Genomic DNA, 21,771 nt, shown 5'->3' on the forward strand with positions numbered 1-21,771 from the left:
TAGCTCAGAAGCGGAGGAGGAGTATCCGCAGCAGCCATGTACATCACATTTGCTTTCATCTGGCAGGCCCATCTCTGGCCAAAAAAGTTTGGCAAAAGTAAAACCTGTTTTAGGACAGCGTGGCCATCCGGTGAAAGTAACACAGCGTGCAATGGCTGAAAAGGTATTCCATAGTAGGGAAGAGTTTAGTGTGGCAATTTTTTAACCAAGATCCGAATGATGAGTGCAAAGTTATCTGTAAGAATAAGAAATGCTCAAAAACATTTAGCAGAGGGAAGAATCCCCACAATTTAAATACAATGTGCATGCTCAGACATGTAACCAGCATGCACTTGCAAGCCAGGAAAAACTCCCAAACCTCCCCTACCGTTGGTGCACCTGCTCAGAATCCAGGTAGTCAGCAAAGCTACATCGCTTCCCTCACTGTAAGCCCACCGGAACAACAACAACAGCAGCAAATGTGGAGGTGTCGTCGCTAGGGCAAAGCAGGCAGGGAATCACAAGTTTATTGGTAGGAAACACTGCATGTAGGCCTATATCGAGAATACCATCACCAAACCTCTCTCAATCCGCCATGTCCACCACCACCACCACCGCTAGTTCCACCATATGCACCTCGCCAGTCCAGCTCACCCTACAAGAGACTCTCGTTAGGAAAAGAAAGTACTCACCCTCTCATCCACGTACACAGGGTTTGAACACCCACATTGCTAGACTTATATCGTTAGAGATGATGCCCTACCGGTTGATTGAAAGGGAAGCTTTCAAAGCCTTGATGGCCTATGCAGTACCACGCTATGATCTACCCAGTCGACACTTCTTTTTGAGAAAAGCCATCCCAGCCCTCCATCAGCATGTCAAAGACCGCATTCTCCATGCACTGAGGCAATCAGTCAGTAGAAAGGTGCACCTCACAACAGATGCATGGACTAGTAGGCATGGCCAGGGACATTAAGTGTCCATCACGGCACACTTGGTTAATGTGGTGGATGCAGGGTCCACAGGGGACAGCCACAGTGGGACAGTTCTGCCTAGCCCACGGTCTAGGAAACAGTTGGCTGTAGGTGTTCGCCACCCCTCCTCCTCCTCTTCCATCCGAAGCGAAAGCTCATCCACAGAGCGCAGTCGCACGACCACTCCATCCGCAGCTGCCAGTGTTGCACACGAGGTGTCCCATTATGGAACAGCTAGTGGTAAGTGTCGGCAGGCTGTGTTGGAAATTAAGTACTTGGGCGACAACAGACACACCGCGGAAGTTCTGGCCGAGTTCTTGCAGCAAGAAACTGTCATGGCTGGGCAGTGTACATCTTGAGGCAGGCAAGGTAGTGAGTGATAACGGAAGGAATTTTATGGCTGCCATAGCCCTTTCACAACTGAAACACATTCCTTGCCTGGCTCACACCTTGAACCTGGTGGTGCAGTGCTTCCTGAAAAGTTATCCGGGGTTACCAGCCCTGCTCCTGAAGGTGCGACGACTTTGCTCTCACATCCGCCGTTCGCCCGTACACTCCAGCCATATGCAGAACCATCAGCGATCGTTGAAGCTTCCCCAGCACCACCTAATAATTGACGTTGCAACAAGGTGGAACTCCACACTGCACATACTTCAGAGGCTGTGCAAACAGAGGCGTGCTGTAATGTTTTTGTGGGAGGATACACATACAAGGGCAGGCAGTTGGATGGCAGACATGGAGTTGTCAGGTGTGCAGTGGTCGAAGCTACAAGACCTCTGTCAAGTCCTTCAGTGTTTTGAGGAATGCACACGGCTGGTCAGTGCAGACGACGCCATCATAAGCATGAGCATCCCACTAATGCGTCTGCTGATGCAAAGTTTGACGCACATAAAGGAGCAGGCGTCTGCAGCCGAGGAGGAGGGAAGCCTTGCTGACAGTCAGCCATTGTCTGCTCAGGGAACTCTCCTGGACGAGGTGGCGGACGAAGAGGAGGAGGATGATGGGGATGATTATTTAAGGGAGGAGGAAGCTTCTCAGGGGGCAATAGAAACTGTTGGCGTTGCAAGGTCAGGTACAGGTTTTTTGCGGGAGACAAGTGATGTTGAATTGCCAGAAAGTGCTCCTCAACCCAGCACAAGCATTGATTTGACACCTGGAACATTGGCCCACATGGCTGATTATGCCTTGCGTATCCTAAAAAGGGACCCCCGCATTATCAAAATGATGACCGATGACGATTACTGGTTGGCCTGCCTCCTGGATCCACGCTATAAAGGGAAATTGCAAAATATCATGCCACATGAGAACCTTGAGCAAGTATTGGCTACCAAACAAGCAACTCTTGTAGACCGTTTGGTTCAGGCATTCCCAGCACACAGCGGTGGTGATGGTTCTCACACGAGCTGCAGGGGGCAACATGCAAGAGGTGTTAGAGGTGCACAAATCAGAAGTGGCGTTGGACAGAGGGGTTTTATGACCAGGTTGTAGAGTGATTTCGCAATGACCGCAGACACGACAGGTACTGCAGCATCAATTCAAAGTGACAGGAGACAACATTTGTCCAGTATGGTTACTAACTATTTTTCCTCCCTTATCGATGTTCTCCCTCACACGTCATTCCCATTTGAATACTGGGCATCCAAAATAGACACCTGGCCTGAATTGGCAGAATATGCTTTACAGGAGCTTGCTTGCCCAGCTGCTAGTGTGCTATCAGAAAGAGTATTCAGTGCTGCTGGTTCAATACTGACCGAAAAAAGGACTCGTCTGGCTACCCAAAATGTTGATGATCTAACCTTCATTAAAATGAACCAATCATGGATTTCTAATTATTTTGCCCCACCTTTCCCTGCTGACACCTAGCTTTCTTGTAAAAAGGTCTGGCTTTTGGACTCGTCTTACTGACTGCTCCAATTTCTCCATTTGCAGCTGCTGTATGTCCACCATAGGCCATTTTTACACCTCCCTAAATGGGCTGACTCCCCCCACGGGGCCGTGGTCACAACTTGGCGCAAGCACCCGTGCGAGTGCCGTTTGGCTGAACAGGTGGGTGTGCCCACTTTTGGGCGACGGCACTGGCACAGGGTCCCTCATAGTACAATGAAGTGTCTCTGGCGGTGGTGGTGCACACCCAACGTCAGACACACCGTCATAACATAAGGGGCCCTGGGCCAGTACCGCCGCCCACGAGAGAGTGTTCCCCCCCCCCAGCTCAAACAGTGCTCTACCACTTGCAAAATTACCTCTCACTGCTCCACCACTGTTTAGTCTGTGCTGTTAAATCCTTCAATGGCACTGCCAATACCAATTTGTTGACATGATTGATGCTAGTAAAAATATTCTGGGGCCCTGTCCTACATTTATACCAGTTAATACTTTGCGCCAACTATCACTGTCTGCAAGTCAGCAGAGAAGCCCACCCCTGTACCTAGGTATGCCACCTGTTTATTTGTGAAATTTTTTTTTGGCCAGACATTAACCTCACTTTATTATTTTGTTCTAAGCTTGGTGTACTTATCCAACAAAGTAAATAATATATGTTAGCAACTGGATAAAAATTAACCTTTATTAGGTACTAATTAAAAGCCAGATAATGGCACACTAAAAAATGAACAAGACAAAAACCTGAGTGACTGGTGCCCTATTACCTTCACAGAAAAGGGGAACAACACACAACAATTGACAATAAGAACCAGACCAACACTGGTAGTATTAGAATGGCTTCCAATCTATAATCGTGGCTATTATTTCACAGGCTCACTGCCACTAAGCCAGTAAATGTAGGAAATACTGCAATATATTGGACATCAAATGGTTAACCTACAATTGGGTCATCCTTTAGTATTCGTGTCCACCTACCTACACACAATATATGCAGTATTAATCTTTCCAATTTTATTAAATGGCCTTTCAAACGCAATAATACATTATGCTTAGTGTATTACCATTAGAAACACAGCATATTACCATTCCGTGTATATATGCATACTAGAAAGTACCATGTATTAGATTGGAACCCTGTCAGTACAAGGTGGCTGACAGGGTTCCAATCTAATACATGGTACTTTCTAGTATGCATATATACACGGAATGGTAATATGCTGTGTTTCTAATGGTAATACACTAAGCATAATGTATTATTGCGTTTGAAAGGCCATTTAATAAAATTGGAAAGATTAATACTGCATATATTGTGTGTAGGTAGGTGGACACGAATACTAAAGGGTGACCCAATTGTAGGTTAACCATTTGATGTCCAATATATTGCAGTATTTCCTACATTTACTGGCTTAGTGGCAGTGAGCCTGTGAAATAATAGCCACGATTATAGATTGGAAGCCATTCTAATACTACCAGTGTTGGTCTGGTTCTTATTGTCAATTGTTGTGTGTTGTTCCCCTTTTCTGTGAAGGTAATAGGGCACCAGTCACTCAGGTTTTTGTCTTGTTCATTTTATAGTGTGCCATTATCTGGCTTTTAATTAGTACCTAATAAAGGTTAATTTTTATCCAGTTGCTAACATATATACTTTATTATTTTGGCCTACTAACAGTGTCAGACACTCCTTACAGTTGTCCTCCACTGAACAAAGCTAGGCCGCCTGCGTACTCCTGTAACCTATTTTTAACTGCATTTTGCCTATTACTTTTTTTGGCCCTACTAACTGTGCCACTGTCTGCCCCTCGGTGCAATCGTCCTCCGCTGACCACACCAATGCTGCCTGTGTACCCCTGCAACCTATTTAAACCTGCATAGAGCCAACTTTTTTATTTTAGGCCTAGTAAGTCTGTCTGCGGTCCCTCCTTGCAATCGTCCTCCGCTGGCCACACCAATGCTGCCTGTGTACCCCTGTAACCTATTTAAACCTGCATAGAGCCTACTTTTTTATTTTAGGCCTAGTAAGTCTGTCTGCGGTCCCTCCTTGCAATCGTCCTCCGCTGACCATACCAATGCTGCCTGTGTACCCCTGTAACCTATTTAAACCTGCATAGAGCCTACTTTTTTATTTTAGGCCTAGTAAGTCTGTCTGCGGTCCCTCCTTGCAATCGTCCTCCGCTGACCACACCAATGCTGCCTGTGTACCCTTGTAACCTATTTAAACCTGCATAGAGCCTACTTTTTTATCTTAGGCCTAATAAGTCTGTCTGCGGTCCCTCCTTGCAATTGTCCTACGCTGACCACACCAATGCTGCCTGTGTACCCCTGTAACCTATTTAAACCTGCATAGAGCCTATTTTTTTTAATTTGAGGCCTAGTAAGTCTGTCTGCGGTCCCTCCTTGCAATCGTCCTTCACTGACCACACCAATGCTGCCTGTGTACCCCTGTAACCTATTTAAACCTGCATAGAGCCTACTTTTTTATTTTAGGCCTAGTGTTGTGAATTTGGATTCTGGGCTCCCCCGGTGGCTACTGGTGGAATTGAACTGGTGTCTTCATCTTCTCTGTTCACCTGTTCCCATCAAGATGTGGGAGTCGCTATATAACCTTGCTGCTCTGTTAGTTGCTTGCCGGTCAACAATGTTATCAGAAGCCTCTCTGTGCTTGTTCCTGCTCCTAGACAACTACTAGATAAGTTGGACTCTTGTCCATGTTTGTTTTTGCATTTTTGTTCCAGTTCACAGCTGTAGTTTCGTTACTGTGTCTGGAAAGCTCTTGTGAACAGGAATTGCCACTCTGGTGTTATGAGTTAATGCCAGAGTTTTAAAGTAATTTCTGGATGGTGTTTTTGATAGGGTTTTCAGCTGACCATGAAAGTGTCCTTTCTGTCTTCTGCTATGTAGTAAGTGGACCTCAAATTTGCTAAACCTATTTTCATACTACGTTTGTTATTTCATCTCAACTCACCGCCAATACATGTGGGGGGCCTCTGTCTCCTTTCGGGGTATTTCTCTAGAGGTGAGCTAGGACTAATATTTTCCTCTGCTAGTTTTATTTAGTCCTCCGGCTGGTGCTGGGCATCTAGAATCAACGTAGGCATGCTACCCGGCCACTGCTAGTTGGGCGTTAGGTTTAGTTCATGGTCAGCTCAGTTCCCATCTTCCAAGAGCTAGTTCCTATATATGCTTATGCTATGTTCTCTTGCCATTGAGATCATGACAGTTTGACCGGCCCTCAAAGTGTTAATTGTTTGGGCTGAAGCAGGAGAAAAAGAAGTGTTGAAGGGAAATTTTTTTTTTTTTTTCCCCTCAGAGTTTTGCTGCCTAGCCCTTAATTGCTGTCTAGCTGCTTCTTACCTCCTCTTAACCCTTGAATGGCTCTGTGTCCACCTGTTTGTAATGGATCTTCAGAGTGTAACTGCAGGTTTGAATAATCTCGCCACGAAGGTACAAAATTTGCAAGATTTTGTTTGTCATGCACCTGTATCTGAGCCGAGAATTCCTTTGCCGGAATTTTTCTCGGGGAATAGATCCGGGTTTCAGAATTTTCGAAATAATTGCAAATTATTTTTGTCCCTGAAATCTCGCTCTGCCGGAGACCCTGCACAGCAGGTCAGGATTGTGATTTCCTTGCTCCGGGGCGACCCTCAAGACTGGGCTTTTTCATTGACACCAGGGGATCCTGCGTTGCTCAATGTGGATGCGTTTTTTCTGGCCTTGGGGTTGCTTTATGACGAACCTCATTTGGAGCTTCAGGCAGAAAAAACTTTGATGTCCCTATCTCAGGGGCAAGATGAAGCGGAAATTTACTGCCAAAGATTCCGTAAATGGTCTGTGCTTACTCAGTGGAATGAGTGCGCCCTGGCGGCGACTTTCAGAGAGGGTCTCTCTGATGCCATTAAGGATGTTATGGTGGGGTTCCCTGTGCCTGCGGGTCTGAATGAGTCCATGACAATGGCTATTCAGATCGATAGGCGTTTGCGGGAGCGCAAACCAGTGCACCATCTGGCGGTGTCCACTGAGAAGTCGCCAGAGAGTATGCAGTGTGATAGAATTCTGTCCCGAAGCGAGCGGCAGAATTTTAGACGGAAAAATGGGTTGTGTTTCTATTGTGGTGATTCTACTCATGTTATATCAGCATGCTCTAAGCGCACTAAAAAGCTTGGTAAATCTGTTTCCATTTGCACCTTACCGTCTAAATTTATTCTATCTGTGACCCTGATTTGCTCTTTGTCATCTATTACCACGGACGCCTATGTCGACTCTGGCGCCGCTTTGAGTCTTATGGATTGGTCCTTTGCCAAACGCTGTGGGTATGATTTAGAGCCTTTGGAGACTCCTATTCCTCTGAAGGGGATTGACTCCACCCCATTGGCTAATAATAAACCACAATACTGGACACAAGTAACTATGCGTATTAATCCGGATCACCAGGAGATTATTCGCTTTCTGGTGCTGTATAATCTACATGATGATTTGGTGCTAGGATTGCCTTGGCTGCAATCTCACAACCCAGTCCTCGACTGGAGAGCTATGTCTGTGTTGAGCTGGGGATGTAAGGGGGCTCATGGGGATGTACCTGTGGTTTCCATTTCATCATCCATTCCCTCTGAAATTCCTGAGTTCCTGTCTGACTATCGTGACGTCTTTGAAGAATCCAAGCTTGGTTCGTTACCTCCGCACCGAGAGTGCGATTGTGCCATAGATTTAATCCCGGGTAGTAAATACCCAAAGGGTCGTTTATTTAATCTGTCTGTGCCTGAACATGCTGCTATGCGAGAATATATAAAGGAGTCCTTGGAAAAGGGACATATTCGTCCATCGTCATCTCCCTTAGGAGCCGGTTTTTTCTTTGTGTCAAAAAAAGACGGCTCTTTGAGACCATGTATTGATTATCGGCTTTTGAATAAAATCACTGTTAAATATCAATACCCATTGCCGTTGCTGACTGATTTGTTTGCTCGCATAAAGGGGGCCAAGTGGTTCTCTAAGATTGACCTTCGTGGGGCGTATAATTTGGTGCGAATCAGGCAGGGGGATGAGTGGAAAACCGCATTTAATACGCCCGAGGGCCACTTTGAGTATTTAGTGATGCCTTTTGGTCTTTCTAATGCTCCGTCAGTTTTCCAGTCCTTTATGCATGATATTTTTCGCGATTATTTGGATAAATTTATGATTGTGTATCTGGATGATATTCTGATTTTTTCGGATGACTGGGACTCTCATGTCCAGCAAGTCAGGAGGGTTTTTCAGGTTTTGCGGTCTAATTCTTTGTGTGTGAAGGGTTCTAAGTGTGTTTTTGGGGTACAGAGGATTTCCTTTTTGGGATATATTTTTTCCCCCTCTTCCATTGAAATGGATCCTGTCAAGGTTCAAGCTATTTGTGATTGGACGCAGCCCTCTTCTCTTAAGAGTCTTCAGAAATTTTTGGGCTTTGCTAACTTTTATCGTCGATTTATTGCTGGTTTTTCGGATATTGCTAAGCCATTGACCGATTTGACTAAGAAGGGTGCTGATGTTGCTGATTGGTCCCCTGATGCTGTGGAGGCCTTTCGGGAGCTTAAGCGCCGTTTTTCCTCTGCCTCTGTGTTGCGTCAGCCTGATGTTGCTCTACCTTTTCAGGTTGAGGTCGACGCTTCTGAGATCGGAGCTGGGGCAGTGTTGTCGCAGAAAAGTTCTGACTGCTCCGTGATGAGGCCTTGTGCCTTCTTTTCCCGTAAATTTTCGCCCGCTGAGCGGAATTATGATGTTGGGAATCGGGAGCTTTTGGCCATGAAGTGGGCTTTTGAGGAGTGGCGCCATTGGCTTGAGGGGGCCAGACATCAGGTGGTGGTATTGACTGACCACAAAAATTTGATTTATCTTGAGACCGCCAGGCGCCTGAATCCTAGACAGGCGCGCTGGTCATTATTTTTCTCTCGGTTTAATTTTGTGGTGTCATACCTACCGGGTTCTAAGAATGTTAAGGCGGATGCCCTTTCTAGGAGTTTTGAGCCTGACTCGCCTGGTAACTCTGAGCCCACAGGTATCCTTAAGGATGGAGTGGTATTGTCAGCCGTTTCTCCAGACCTGCGGCGGGCCTTGCAGGAGTTTCAGGCGGATAGACCTGATCGTTGCCCACCTGATAAACTGTTTGTTCCTGATGATTGGACCAGTAGAGTCATCTCTGAGGTTCATTCTTCTGCGTTGGCAGGTCATCCTGGCATTTTTGGTACCAGGGATTTGGTGGCAAGGTCCTTCTGGTGGCCTTCCCTGTCACGAGATGTGCGAGGCTTTGTGCAGTCTTGTGACGTTTGTGCTCGGGCCAAGCCTTGTTGTTCTCGGGCTAGTGGATTATTGTTGCCCTTGCCTATTCCTAAGAGGCCTTGGACGCACATCTCGATGGATTTTATTTCAGATCTGCCTGTTTCTCAGAAGATGTCTGTCATCTGGGTGGTGTGTGACCGTTTTTCTAAGATGGTCCATTTGGTTCCTCTGCCCAAGTTACCTTCTTCTTCCGAGTTGGTTCCTCTGTTTTTTCAAAATGTTGTTCGTTTGCATGGTATTCCTGAGAATATCGTTTCTGACAGAGGGACCCAATTCGTGTCTAGATTTTGGCGGGCATTCTGTGCTAGGATGGGCATAGATTTATCTTTTTCGTCCGCTTTCCATCCTCAGACGAATGGCCAGACCGAGCGGATTAATCAGACCCTGGAGACATATCTGAGGTGTTTTGTGTCTGCTGACCAGGATGATTGGGTTGCTTTTTTGCCATTGGCGGAGTTCGCTCTCAATAATCGGGCCAGCTCTGCCACTTTGGTGTCCCCGTTTTTCTGTAATTCGGGGTTTCATCCTCGATTTTCCTCTGGTCAGGTGGAATCTTCGGATTGTCCTGGAGTGGATGCTGTGGTGGAGAGATTGCATCAGATCTGGGGGCAGGTGGTGGACAATTTGAGGTTGTCCCAGGAGAAGACTCAGCTTTTTGCCAACCGCCACCGTCGTGTTGGTCCTCGGCTTTCTGTTGGGGATTTGGTGTGGTTGTCTTCTCGTTTTGTCCCTATGAGGGTCTCTTCTCCTAAGTTTAAGCCTCGGTTTATCGGCCCGTATAAGATATTGGAGATTCTTAACCCTGTTTCCTTCCGTTTGGACCTCCCTGCATCCTTTTCTATTCATAACGTTTTTCATCGGTCATTATTGCGCAGGTATGAGGTACCGGTTGTGCCTTCCGTTGAGCCTCCTGCTCCGGTGTTGGTTGAGGGTGAGTTGGAGTACGTTGTGGAGAAAATCTTAGACTCTCGTGTTTCCAGACGGAGACTCCAGTATCTGGTCAAGTGGAAGGGATACGGCCAGGAGGATAATTCTTGGGTGAATGCATCTGATGTTCATGCCTCCGATCTGGTTCGTGCCTTTCATAGGGCCCATCCTGATCGCCCTGGTGGTTCTGGTGAGGGTTCGGTGCCCCCTCCTTGAGGGGGGGGTACTGTTGTGAATTTGGATTCTGGGCTCCCCCGGTGGCTACTGGTGGAATTGAACTGGTGTCTTCATCTTCTCTGTTCACCTGTTCCCATCAAGATGTGGGAGTCGCTATATAACCTTGCTGCTCTGTTAGTTGCTTGCCGGTCAACAATGTTATCAGAAGCCTCTCTGTGCTTGTTCCTGCTCCTAGACAACTACTAGATAAGTTGGACTCTTGTCCATGTTTGTTTTTGCATTTTTGTTCCAGTTCACAGCTGTAGTTTCGTTACTGTGTCTGGAAAGCTCTTGTGAACAGGAATTGCCACTCTGGTGTTATGAGTTAATGCCAGAGTTTTAAAGTAATTTCTGGATGGTGTTTTTGATAGGGTTTTCAGCTGACCATGAAAGTGTCCTTTCTGTCTTCTGCTATGTAGTAAGTGGACCTCAAATTTGCTAAACCTATTTTCATACTACGTTTGTTATTTCATCTCAACTCACCGCCAATACATGTGGGGGGCCTCTGTCTCCTTTCGGGGTATTTCTCTAGAGGTGAGCTAGGACTAATATTTTCCTCTGCTAGTTTTATTTAGTCCTCCGGCTGGTGCTGGGCATCTAGAATCAACGTAGGCATGCTACCCGGCCACTGCTAGTTGGGCGTTAGGTTTAGTTCATGGTCAGCTCAGTTCCCATCTTCCAAGAGCTAGTTCCTATATATGCTTATGCTATGTTCTCTTGCCATTGAGATCATGACAGCCTAGTAAGTCTGTCTGCGGTCCCTCCTTGCAATCGTCCTCCGCTGACCACACCAATGCTGCCTGTGTACCCCTGTAACCTATTTAAACCTGCATAGAGCCTATTTTTTTAAATTTTAGGCCTAGTAAGTCTGCGCCACTCCTTCCAATTGTCCTCCGCTGACCACACCAATGCTGCCTGTGTACCCCTGTAACCTTTTTTAAACTGCAGTGAGCCAACTTTTTTGTTTAAGGCCTACTACCTGTGTCTGTCTGCGCCACTCAATACAGCTGTCCTCCTCTGAAAAAAGCTGAGCTTCAATTGTCAGGTTTTCAGCCTATAGGAATTTGAAAACTGCATTGGTGCTACTAGATTGGTTGGGCCTACTAACAGTGTCTGCTGCTCCTTGGTGTTCTCCAGGTTTTTTTTCCTGAGCTTCAATCTTCAGGCTTTCGGCCTAGATTTTAAATATGAAACTGCATTTGGGATACTAGTTTGGTTGGGCCTACTAATGGTGTCTGCCGCTCCTTGGTGTTCTCCTGGTTTTTTTTTCCTGAGCTTCAATCTTCAGGCTTTTGGCCTAGATTTTAAATATGAAACTGCATTTGGGATACTAGTTTGGTTGGGCCTACTAATGGTGTCTGCCACTCCTTGGTGTTCTCCTCCACTGTACAAAGCTGAGCTTCAATCTTCAGGCTTTCGGCCTATATCAGATATTAAACTGCATTTGGCCTACTAGTTTGGTTGGGCCCTACTAACGGTGTCTGCCACTCCTTGGTGTTCTCCTCCACTGTACAAAGCTGAGCTTCAATCTTCAGGCTTTCGGCCTATATCAGATATTAAACTGCATTTGGCCTACTAGTTTGGTTGGGCCCTACTAACGGTGTCTGCCACTCCTTGGTGTTCTCCTCCACTGTACAAAGCTGAGCTTCAAGCTTCAGGCTTTCGGCCTATATCAGATATTAAACTGCATTTGGCCTACTAGTTTGGTTGGGCCCTACTAACGGTGTCTGCCACTCCTTGGTGTTCTCCTCCACTGTACAAAGCTGAGCTTCAATCTTCAGGCTTTCGGCCTATATTAGATATTAAACTGCATTTGGCCTACTAGTTTGGTTGGGCCCTAGTAATGGTGTCTGCCGCTCCTTGGTGTTCTCCTCCACTGAATATAGCTGAGCTTCAATCTTCAGGCTATCGGCCTATAGGAATTTTTAAACTACATTTGGCCTACTAGTTTGGTTGGGCCCTAGTAACGGTGTCTGCCGCTCCTTGGTGTTCTCCTCCACTGAATATAGCTGAGCTTCAATCTTCAGGCTTTCGGCCTATATCAGATATTAACCTGCATTTGGCCTACTAGTTTGGTTGGGCCCTAGTAACAGTGTCTGATGCTCCTTGGTGTTCTCCTCCACTGAATACGGCTGAGCTTCAATCTTCAGGCTTTCGGCCTATAGGAATTTTTAAACTGCATTTGGCCTACTAGTTTGGTTGGGCCCTAGTAACTGTGTCTGCCGCTCCTTGCTTTTCCCCTCCACTGAACAAAGCTGAGCTTCAATCTTCAGGCTTTTGGCCTAAAGTACTTTTTAAACTGCATTTGGCCTACTAGTTTGGTTGGGCCCTAGTAACGGTGTCTGCCGCTCCTTGATGTTCTCCTCCACTGAATATAGCTGAGCTTCAATCTTCAGGCTTTCGGCCTATATCAGATATTAACCTGCATTTGGCCTACTTGGTTGGTTGGGCCTACTAACGGTGTCTGCCGCTGCTTGGTGTTCTCCTCCACTGAACAAAGCAGTGCCGCCTGTTTACTCCTGTTACCAATTTTGAACTGCATTTAGCCTACTTTATTCTTTGGGACTATATCTGTGTTTCCTCCTCATCCTGCCCATTGCCAGCCAGTGCTAGATGAGCCTGCTGGTACATTGACCCAGACCACTATATTCCCCTTGCACTCTACACAGCCAGAATCTGACCCTGCTGAAAGTCTGGTTCCCCTTCCCGCATACTATACCACCTTACACGGGGACAAAGAGGAAGGTGCAGATGAAAGTGCAGGTTCCTTCATGAGGTGGGGGGGCATACTCATTGGCGACGTCACTGGCACAGGGCCCCTCATAGTACGCAAAAGTGTCTCTGCCGGTGGGAGGCGCCCCCGCCGTCAAACACACCACCGTACTTTGAGGGGCCCGGTGCCAGTGCCAATGCGAACGAGTGGGCCCCCCCTGCTTGCTCGAGATCACACCACTTGCAAAGTTTTAATACTTACCTCTCTCGGCTCCACCGCCATGACGTAGTCCGCGTTTCCTGGGCCCACAAAAAACTTGAGCCAGCCCTACCCCCCTCCCCACAACTTTAGACAAATGACCCCCAATTTTCAATGTCTAACTATTATTATAAGGTAAATTAAGATTCACAAGCTTAAGTGACAAGAATTGATGTTTTTGACATTAAAATGGGCACTGTAGGTGTTTTCCTGTCCTCCACTCACTGCCAACTTTGATTCCCCATTGACTTGCATTGGGTTTCGTGTTTCGGCCGACTTTTCGTGATAATCGGTCGATTTCACTCGACCTGACTTTTGACAAAGTCGGGTTTCGCGAAACCCGACTCGATCCTAAAAAAGTAAAAGTCGCTCATCCCTACAACTGACTATTCGGCTGAAATTCTGAGACAATTATCAGATACAACTACATACAAAAAAATTCCATCTGATCCTACCCTGACTATCAAATCCCAAATCAATGTGATTCTCCAAAAATATCAATCACTTAATACAATAGACTCCAAGACTGCGACCTACCTCATAAATCCCCACCCAGTCATCCCAGTCATATATACTCTACCCAAGATTCATAAATCCGTCACTAATCCACCTGGCCATCCTATTGTCGCCTCTCCTGACTCTATCCTGGCCCCCATCTCAATCTACCTGGAGAAGATTCTTACTCCATTGACTAGGAACATGAGGTCATTTATCCTAGACACAGGCCACTTTCTTCAATCCCTAAAACAATTTCCCACCACTCCACCTGAATGCCTTCTCATCACATTTGATGTGAAAAAAGCCTATATACTTCCATTAGACATAACCTAGGCATCAAAGCAGTAGATAACTTTCTTGAACAATCAGCATTCACAAATCACTCCCGACACTTGTGCCTTGAGCTTCTTTCTCTCATCCTACACAACAATTTTTTTCTTTTTGGTGACCAGTACTACTTACAGACCCAAGGCACCGCCATGGGTGCCAAAGTGACCTCGGCTTATGCCAATATCTATATGGATGCCTTTGAGCACAACTACATCTATGAAAAGTCTGTTTAAAACCCACAACTTGTGCTTGTTTTGCTACATAGATGATATCTTTTGTCTATGGATGGGCCCACAAGACACTTTGGTCACATTTACCGAATACCTCAACTCCATCCGGGCTTCACTTCAATTTACACTGAATTTTGATTCAACCCAGATTCCATTCCTCGATACTCTCCTTATAAGGGAAGCCAATGGATCCCTCACCACGGACCTTTTCTCTAAACCTACAGACTCCAACAGTCTTCTTCATTATCATAGCAGTCATCCTCCTTCCATTAAAAACAGCCTGCCCCGGTTGCAATTTAAACAAGTGGCCCGCATATTCTCCAATTCCGATTTGCTACCTGCTCGTCTTGATGACATGTCCCGCAAATTCACAGCCAGACACTATCCCAGAAGCCTGCTAGACAGAGAAAAAATGTTGGCCTTGAGTCCATCCCCGTGTTCAAACGTCCAACCAAAACCAGAACGGGTTCCCTTCATCCACACCCACCACCCTGTCATGCCCAAGGTATATAATGTTTTTCACAAACACTGGCCGTTGTTGGAACATTCATACCTCCATATTGAGGCCTTCAAAATACCACCACTCATGTGCAAACGGAGACCCAACAACATTAGGGATAGAGTTGTTAAAGCGGTCCTGGGCAGCTCTTCCAGAACACCCAGACAAACCTTTCTGGGCACAGAAAGACGCAGCCTGGGTTGCGCATACTGCTCTAATGTTATCAAGTCCAGCTCAATAACTCACGCTCACTCCGGCAAACAATACCAAATTAAGGGATTCTTTACGTGTGAATCCAATTACGTAGTGTACGTAATTAAGTGCTTCTGTGGGTTAAGGTACCTTCACACGAAGCGACGCTGCAGCGATAGCGACAACGATGCCGATCGCTGCAGCGTCGCTGTTTGATCGCTGGGGAGCTGTCACACAGACCGCTCTCCAGCGACCAACGATGCCGAAGTCCCCGGGTAACCAGGGTAAACATCGGGTTACTAAGCGCAGGGCCGCGCTTAGTAACCCGATGTTTACCCTGGTTACCAGCGTAAAGGTAAAAAAAACAAACAGTACATGCTCACCTGCGCGTCCCCCAGCGTCTGCTTCCTGACACTGACTGAGGTCCGGCCCTAACAGCAGAGCGGTGACGTCACCGCTGTGCTTTCACTTTCACTTTAGGGCCAGCGCTCAGTCAGTGTCAGGAAGCAGACGCTGGGGGACGCGCAGGTGAGTATGTACTGTTTGTTTTTTTTACTTTTACGCTGGTAACCAGGGTAAACATCGGGTTACTAAGCACGGCCCTGCGCTTGGTAACCCGATGTTTACCCTGGTTACCAGTGTAAAACATCGCTGGTATCGTTGCTTTTGCTGTCAAACACAACGATACACGGCGATCGGACGACCAAATAAAGTTCTGGACTTTATTCAGCGACCAGCGACATCACAGCAGGATCCTGATCGCTGCTGCGTGTCAAACGAAACGATATCGCTAGCGAGGACGCTGCAACGTCACGGATCGCTAGCGATGTCGTTTCGTGTGAAGGTACCTTTACTCTATGTCGGTGAAATGACACAGCACATCCTTGATCGGATTGCCAGCCATAAATCTACTATACGGTGTAAGAAAACCTGGCTTCCTCTCCCCCATCACTTTGTAGCTGCCAACCACTCTGTCTCCCAACTACGCTTCCAGATCCTTGAGCAGGTCGAAAGACTAAGAAGGGGTGGTAACCATATAAAACTATTAAGGGAACGAGAATCCCACTGGATCTATACTCTGCAAACCCTCACACCAAAAGGTCTAAACAGGGAACTGGACCTGGTTTGTTGATAAATTACCATGAGGTTACGTGGCCTCTTGCTCGCTCTAGGTGCTTGTTCTAATTGTTCATCACATGTATTCTGTACTTGTTGTACTTATCTAATCTAATCGGTTGATGTGTGTGTGCAACATGCTGACCTTTCTTTCATTTTGGATATACTAACCTATCTTCCTACTTTTAGGCAGTTTGACCACAACAATCTGTTTCATCCAACTGCGGTAAGTACCCAGAGTTGCCTGTATCTTTTATTTTTCATTATTTTTTACCTTCATTTTTATTTTTTATTTTTATTATCATTATCATTATTTTTATCTATCTTTTATTTCTTATTTATTTATTTATTGCTTTTTACTTTTTTCAATTTTTCATTTTGTCATTTTTTCATATATTTATTTTTTATTTTTCAACTTTTATTTGTTCTTCTGTTTTTCTTCCTTTACATTTCTTTTCCACCTTATTTTTATTATTTTTTCATCATCATTTCCATTATTTTTACAGTATTGTGTCAGTATCATTTGTTCAGTATTTGTTCATACCTTTTTTTTTCATCCATTTTTTCATCCATTTTTTCCAGCACTCCTCTCTTCATTTTCCATATACCTCTCATCCGCTTTGCTCTGGACATGGCTTTTATTTTCATCTTATATTCCTTTCTCCTATTCATTTATTCCCTTTGTCCTCTCTTCCCCACCACACACACCTATAGACCCCTTAGGTTCTTCCTTCTCTGGCTCCACACTTCACATTTCTTTCCAGCGCTGCTGCCTGCGTGTCTCTGTTCCAGCGACTGCTCTAACCTTGCGCTCACAGCGCTCTGCGCACTATACATACCGCGCAGGCGCCCTGTGCCCTCGGTGCTTCTATTCTCTCCTAGCATTCCACTGCGCATGTGTACCCACAGCTCTGCGTTCCACGCTGGCTCCCTGCGCTCCATGCCTCTGACTACATATCGCGTGCACGTGCACCCTCTCCCGCCCTTCTCCACTTCCTGTCCCGTCGCAACTTCCTGTCCCGCCGCAACATTAACCCACTGGCCACCAATGACGGCGCACACCACCACAGATCTCCTATACTCCGGACCCGCAGGTATCTCTCAAGGCGCCGCCATCTCGATCTTTTCTTTATTTTCTTAGGCATTCCTAGGCGCATTTAGTACATTTACCCTGCTTTCATATTGTTTCAGTTCTTTTTGGGATCATGTTCCCTTTCCGTGCCTTACCGGACCCCTGAACTCTATACTTCTGGGTATGTTTTCTTGCCATTTACCTACTAATGCAGCCCTGCCTCCGGCTGCCAATCAGCAAACTCCTTACTCTTTTTTCTTATAGCTCTCCCTTGGAGCCTCTGTGATTCTCTTCAGTGCGGTGTCTTCTTCCCTCCCTATTTATTTCTACTCTAAAGGTCAGTTTTGTTGTACATCTTCCGCATATCTATGTGAATCAATTTCCTTATGCCATTTATATTGGACCATTTACGTTGCTGTCCACCTAAGCTTTTTAGCCATCCTCAATGCAGTTGTGACTTTCACGTATATATATATATATGTATTCTCTATGAGCATTGTCTGTGTATATATGTATGTACATACTTCTGTATACTACTGTGTATATATACAGTACAGACCAAAAGTTTGGACGCACCTACTCATTTAAAGATTTTTCTGTATTTTCATGACTATGAAAATTTGTAAATTCACACTGAAGGCATCAAAGCAATGAATTAACACATGTGGAATTATATACTTAATAAAAAAGTGTGAAACAACTGAACATATGTCTTATATTCTAGTTTCTTCAAAGTAGCCACCTTTTGCTTTGATGACTGCTTTGCACACTCTTGGCATTCTCTTGATGAGCTTCAAGAGGTAGTCACCGTAAATTGTTTTCGCTTCACAGGTGTGACCTGTCAGGTTTAATAAGTGGGATTTCTTGCCTTATAAATGGGGTTGGGACCATCAGTTGTGTTGAGCAGAAGTCTGATGGATGCACAGCTGATAGTCCTACTGAATAGACTGTTAGAATTTGTATTACGGCAAGAAAAAAGCAGCTAAGTAAAGAAAAACGAGTGGCCATCATTACTTTAAGAAATGAAGGTCAGTCAGTCTGAAAAATTGGGAAAACTTTGAAAGTGTCCCCAAGTGCAGTTGCAAAAACCATCAAGCGCTACAAAGAAACTGGCTCGCAAGAGGACCGCCCCAGGAAAGGAAGACCAAGAGTCACCTCTGCTTCTGAGGATAAGAAAAGGTGAATGGATGAACTCTACATGCCTGGTTCCCACCGTGAAGCATGGAGGAGGAGGTGTGATGGTGTGGGTGCTTTGCTGGTGACACTGTTGGGGATTTATTCAAACTTGAAGGCATACTGAACCAGTATGGCTACCACAGCATCTTGCAGCGGCATGCTATTCCATCCGGTTTGCGTTTAGTTGGACCATCATTTATTTTTCAACAGGACAATGACCCCAAACACACCTCCAGGCTGTGTAAGGGCTATATGACCAAGGAGGAGAGTGATGGGGTGCTACGCCAGATGACCTCGCCTCCACAGTCACCAGACCTGAACCCAATTGAGATGGTTTGGGGTGAGCTGGACCGCAGAGTGAAGGCAAAAGGGTCAACAAGTGCTAAGCATCTCTGGAATCTCCTTCAAGATTGTTGGAAGACCATTTCCGGTGACTACCTCTTGAAGCTCATCAAGAGAATGCCAAGAGTGTGCAAAGCAGTCATCAAAGCAAAAGGTGGCTACTTTGAAGAACCTAGAATATAAGACATTTTCAGTTGTTTCACACTTTTTTGTTAAGTATATAATTCCACATGTGTTAATTCATAGTTTTGATGCCTTCAATGTGAATTTACAATTTTCATAATCTTGAAAATACAGAAAAATCTTTAAATGAGAAGGTGTGTCTAAACGTTTGGTCTGTACTGTATATCTTTCTGTTTTTATAATTTTGTGTATATTTGATAGACTTTATGCTACCACCAAGTTCTTGCGCACTATATCTTGTACCTACCTCCTTTTTTCCACATTGACTCTAATATATTATATGTCTATGTTTTTTTCAGTGAGGTTTGATAAAGACCCGTCAAGGGGTCGAAACGTTACCTCGTCACTTTATTAACTACTGTGGTGTTTTCTAATAAAATTTCACATATATGATGCAATTAAAAATCCATCTCCTGAGTGTGGCTGTTTTTTCAAGTATATGATTCTAGTGGATCCATTCCAGGTTCAGCCTGCACCATCTCTAAACTTCCAGAGTGCACGCCTTTCCCCTGTAACCGGACCAAGAGATAATGCATAGGTGGTCTATATAGAAAGCTTGTATATTCATTATATTGACTGTGGATATCATATAATGTATTGGAGTACGGTGTCAGTGGGTGGTTAGAGTGGTAGGTGGTGGGAGGAAACAAGAATAGAATAGAGGGTACGGTAAATAAAATGTGAAAAGCATAAAACCATTTTCTTACTAGTGAAGGCATAAATACAAACAATAATTTCACGCTATAATAGTATGCATTTTCTGTATTATTTACCATTATATTATTATGGGAAAGAATTCACTCTGTTAGATTGGTTCCCAATGGTAACAGATTGCGAAGAGAATAATAAAGATAAAGCACTCTAACAAGTTGCATTTTATCAAATTACATATTTTATTGTGATTATGTAACCCAATGAGAGATAAAGTGTGAATAAAATTTGGATCTAAACGGAAGGCCTCATCAATTCTTTACATAACACCACAAAGCAGTCAGACTATAAAACCCTAGATGAGGTAAATATGGCTACCTATAATCTAACCTCACAAAAGAGGGCTGACATCTGTGTCCAAACTTTTTTGTATCACATAAATGATATTTCCCTTAATGACAAATTATATAGGGCGAGCAGACAGGCCCTGCCCCTATCAAACACCCTCCTCTCAATTTCAACGGTATCGGCATCCTCCAACTAAAGGCCTTTCTCCACTGAGGGGTAGTTATTGTGCTATGTCATCTTTCTCTGGTGTATGATTTGTTTTTATCTAAACTGAAATGGGATTTTCCAAAATACTAAAAAAACTCCTTAAGTTACTTATAAATATTTGGTCAGATTTGAAACACACCTTAAATTTTTTTTCAGGAGCTGCTTGTTTCATGAATCTTTTTTCAAACAAATGAGAAAACGGTCCATGGCCTGAAACAAATCGATAAAGATATGAGCTTTTTCAGTATGGAAAAAGACTTCATGTTTATATACACACGCATACAGTGCTGTGCAAAGGTTTTAGGCAGATGTGGAAAAATGCTGCAAAATGAATAAGAAAAAGAGAAATCTAAATTAAATAAATATTTGAACAACTACAAAAGATGGTAATAGCATAAATTATGAACTAGTGAATACGTCAGTTGGAAATATAAAGAACCATAATAATACTTACAAAAGCCGGCCCAGGACCAATAATTACATATTAAAATAATCTTTATTAAGAACAAAGTGGACAAGACACATTGATAAAATCCATATACAAGACAGACAAAATAAAATAAATGAAGGTGGATGAATACAAATGTTATGATGTAAACATATTGTAAGGAGTGACCTAGAGACCAGGACAAAATAATTAATCAAACAGAAAGTCCTATAGACTTTGTACATGATCAAAATATTGCTTGGTTCATGATATCCCAATCTATGAATATCATAGTCAAAAAAGAGCAGAGTGTAAAAAATATGAATGTTTAAATACCACAAATAAAGTGCAAGTGCAATAGAATTAATAATATAAACTTCAATTCATAATGAATGAGCAAGTATCAAGAACAAATAACGTAAATGTATACGAAGTTGATAGATAAATGGTCACTTCAATTTAAGAACATCAAAAGGACTACGAACCCATAGTATCAAAATGCACTTCTCGTCCTCCACCTCACCCTAAACCCTAAACTCCACCTTACTCTAAATCAAAAGAATATTTGGTGTGATTAACCGTATTCTACTTTGTCTTCAAAACAGCATGAACTCTTCTATGCGCTTGCACACAGTTTTTGAAGGAAATCCGGAAGGAGATTGTTCCAAATATCTTGGAGAACTAACCACAGATCTTCTGTGGATGCAGGTTTGCACAAATCCTTTTGTCTTGTAATCCCAGACAGTTTCAATGATGTTGAGATCAGGTCTCTGTTGGGGCCATATCACCATTTTCAGAACTCCTTGTTCTTCTTTACGCTGAAGGTAAATTTTAATGACATTGGCCTTATGTTTAGGATCATTGTCCTACTGCAGAATAAATTTGGAGCCAATCAGATGCCTCCTTGATGTCATTGCATGATGGATAATTATATGCATCAAAGACACCATCAATCCTCACCATATCCCCAACTCCATTTGCTTAAATGCAGCTCCAAACTTGCAGGGAACCTCCTATATGCTTCACTGTTCTAACATCAAAACCACAAAAAGAGGACTTGAAAATCCTCCAAAAATCTATAAGAAACACCAAGAAAAAGGCAGAGACGCTTACCTGCCCAGGCCTCAAAACAAATGTACTAACAGGGCGCAGTGGACCCAATTAAAGATGGCGGCTACACAGGTGCAGTAATACAGATGAGACAGCCAGCTTACAATCAGGGATTGGCCGTTTGGTACACCAGTGCATA

At 44.4% G+C, this 21,771-nt stretch overlaps 1 protein-coding gene and 1 long non-coding RNA gene across 2 annotated transcripts in view; one reads left to right on the plus strand and one right to left on the minus strand.

Annotated features, from left to right (window-relative positions):
- The window catches only part of SAMHD1 (SAM and HD domain containing deoxynucleoside triphosphate triphosphohydrolase 1), a 610,883-nt gene that overhangs the window by 223,878 nt on the left and 365,234 nt on the right, over positions 1-21,771 (minus strand). The window lies entirely within an intron of this gene.
- Positions 17,117-19,863, plus strand: LOC143769056 (uncharacterized). The gene is made up of 4 exons (XR_013214191.1): positions 17,117-17,210; positions 17,308-17,369; positions 17,453-17,525; positions 19,189-19,863. It is a non-coding gene; the product is annotated as an uncharacterized LOC143769056 (long non-coding RNA).

Source organism: Ranitomeya variabilis, chromosome 4 (genome assembly GCF_051348905.1).
Source record: "Ranitomeya variabilis isolate aRanVar5 chromosome 4, aRanVar5.hap1, whole genome shotgun sequence".
Taxonomy (NCBI): domain Eukaryota; kingdom Metazoa; phylum Chordata; class Amphibia; order Anura; family Dendrobatidae; genus Ranitomeya; species Ranitomeya variabilis.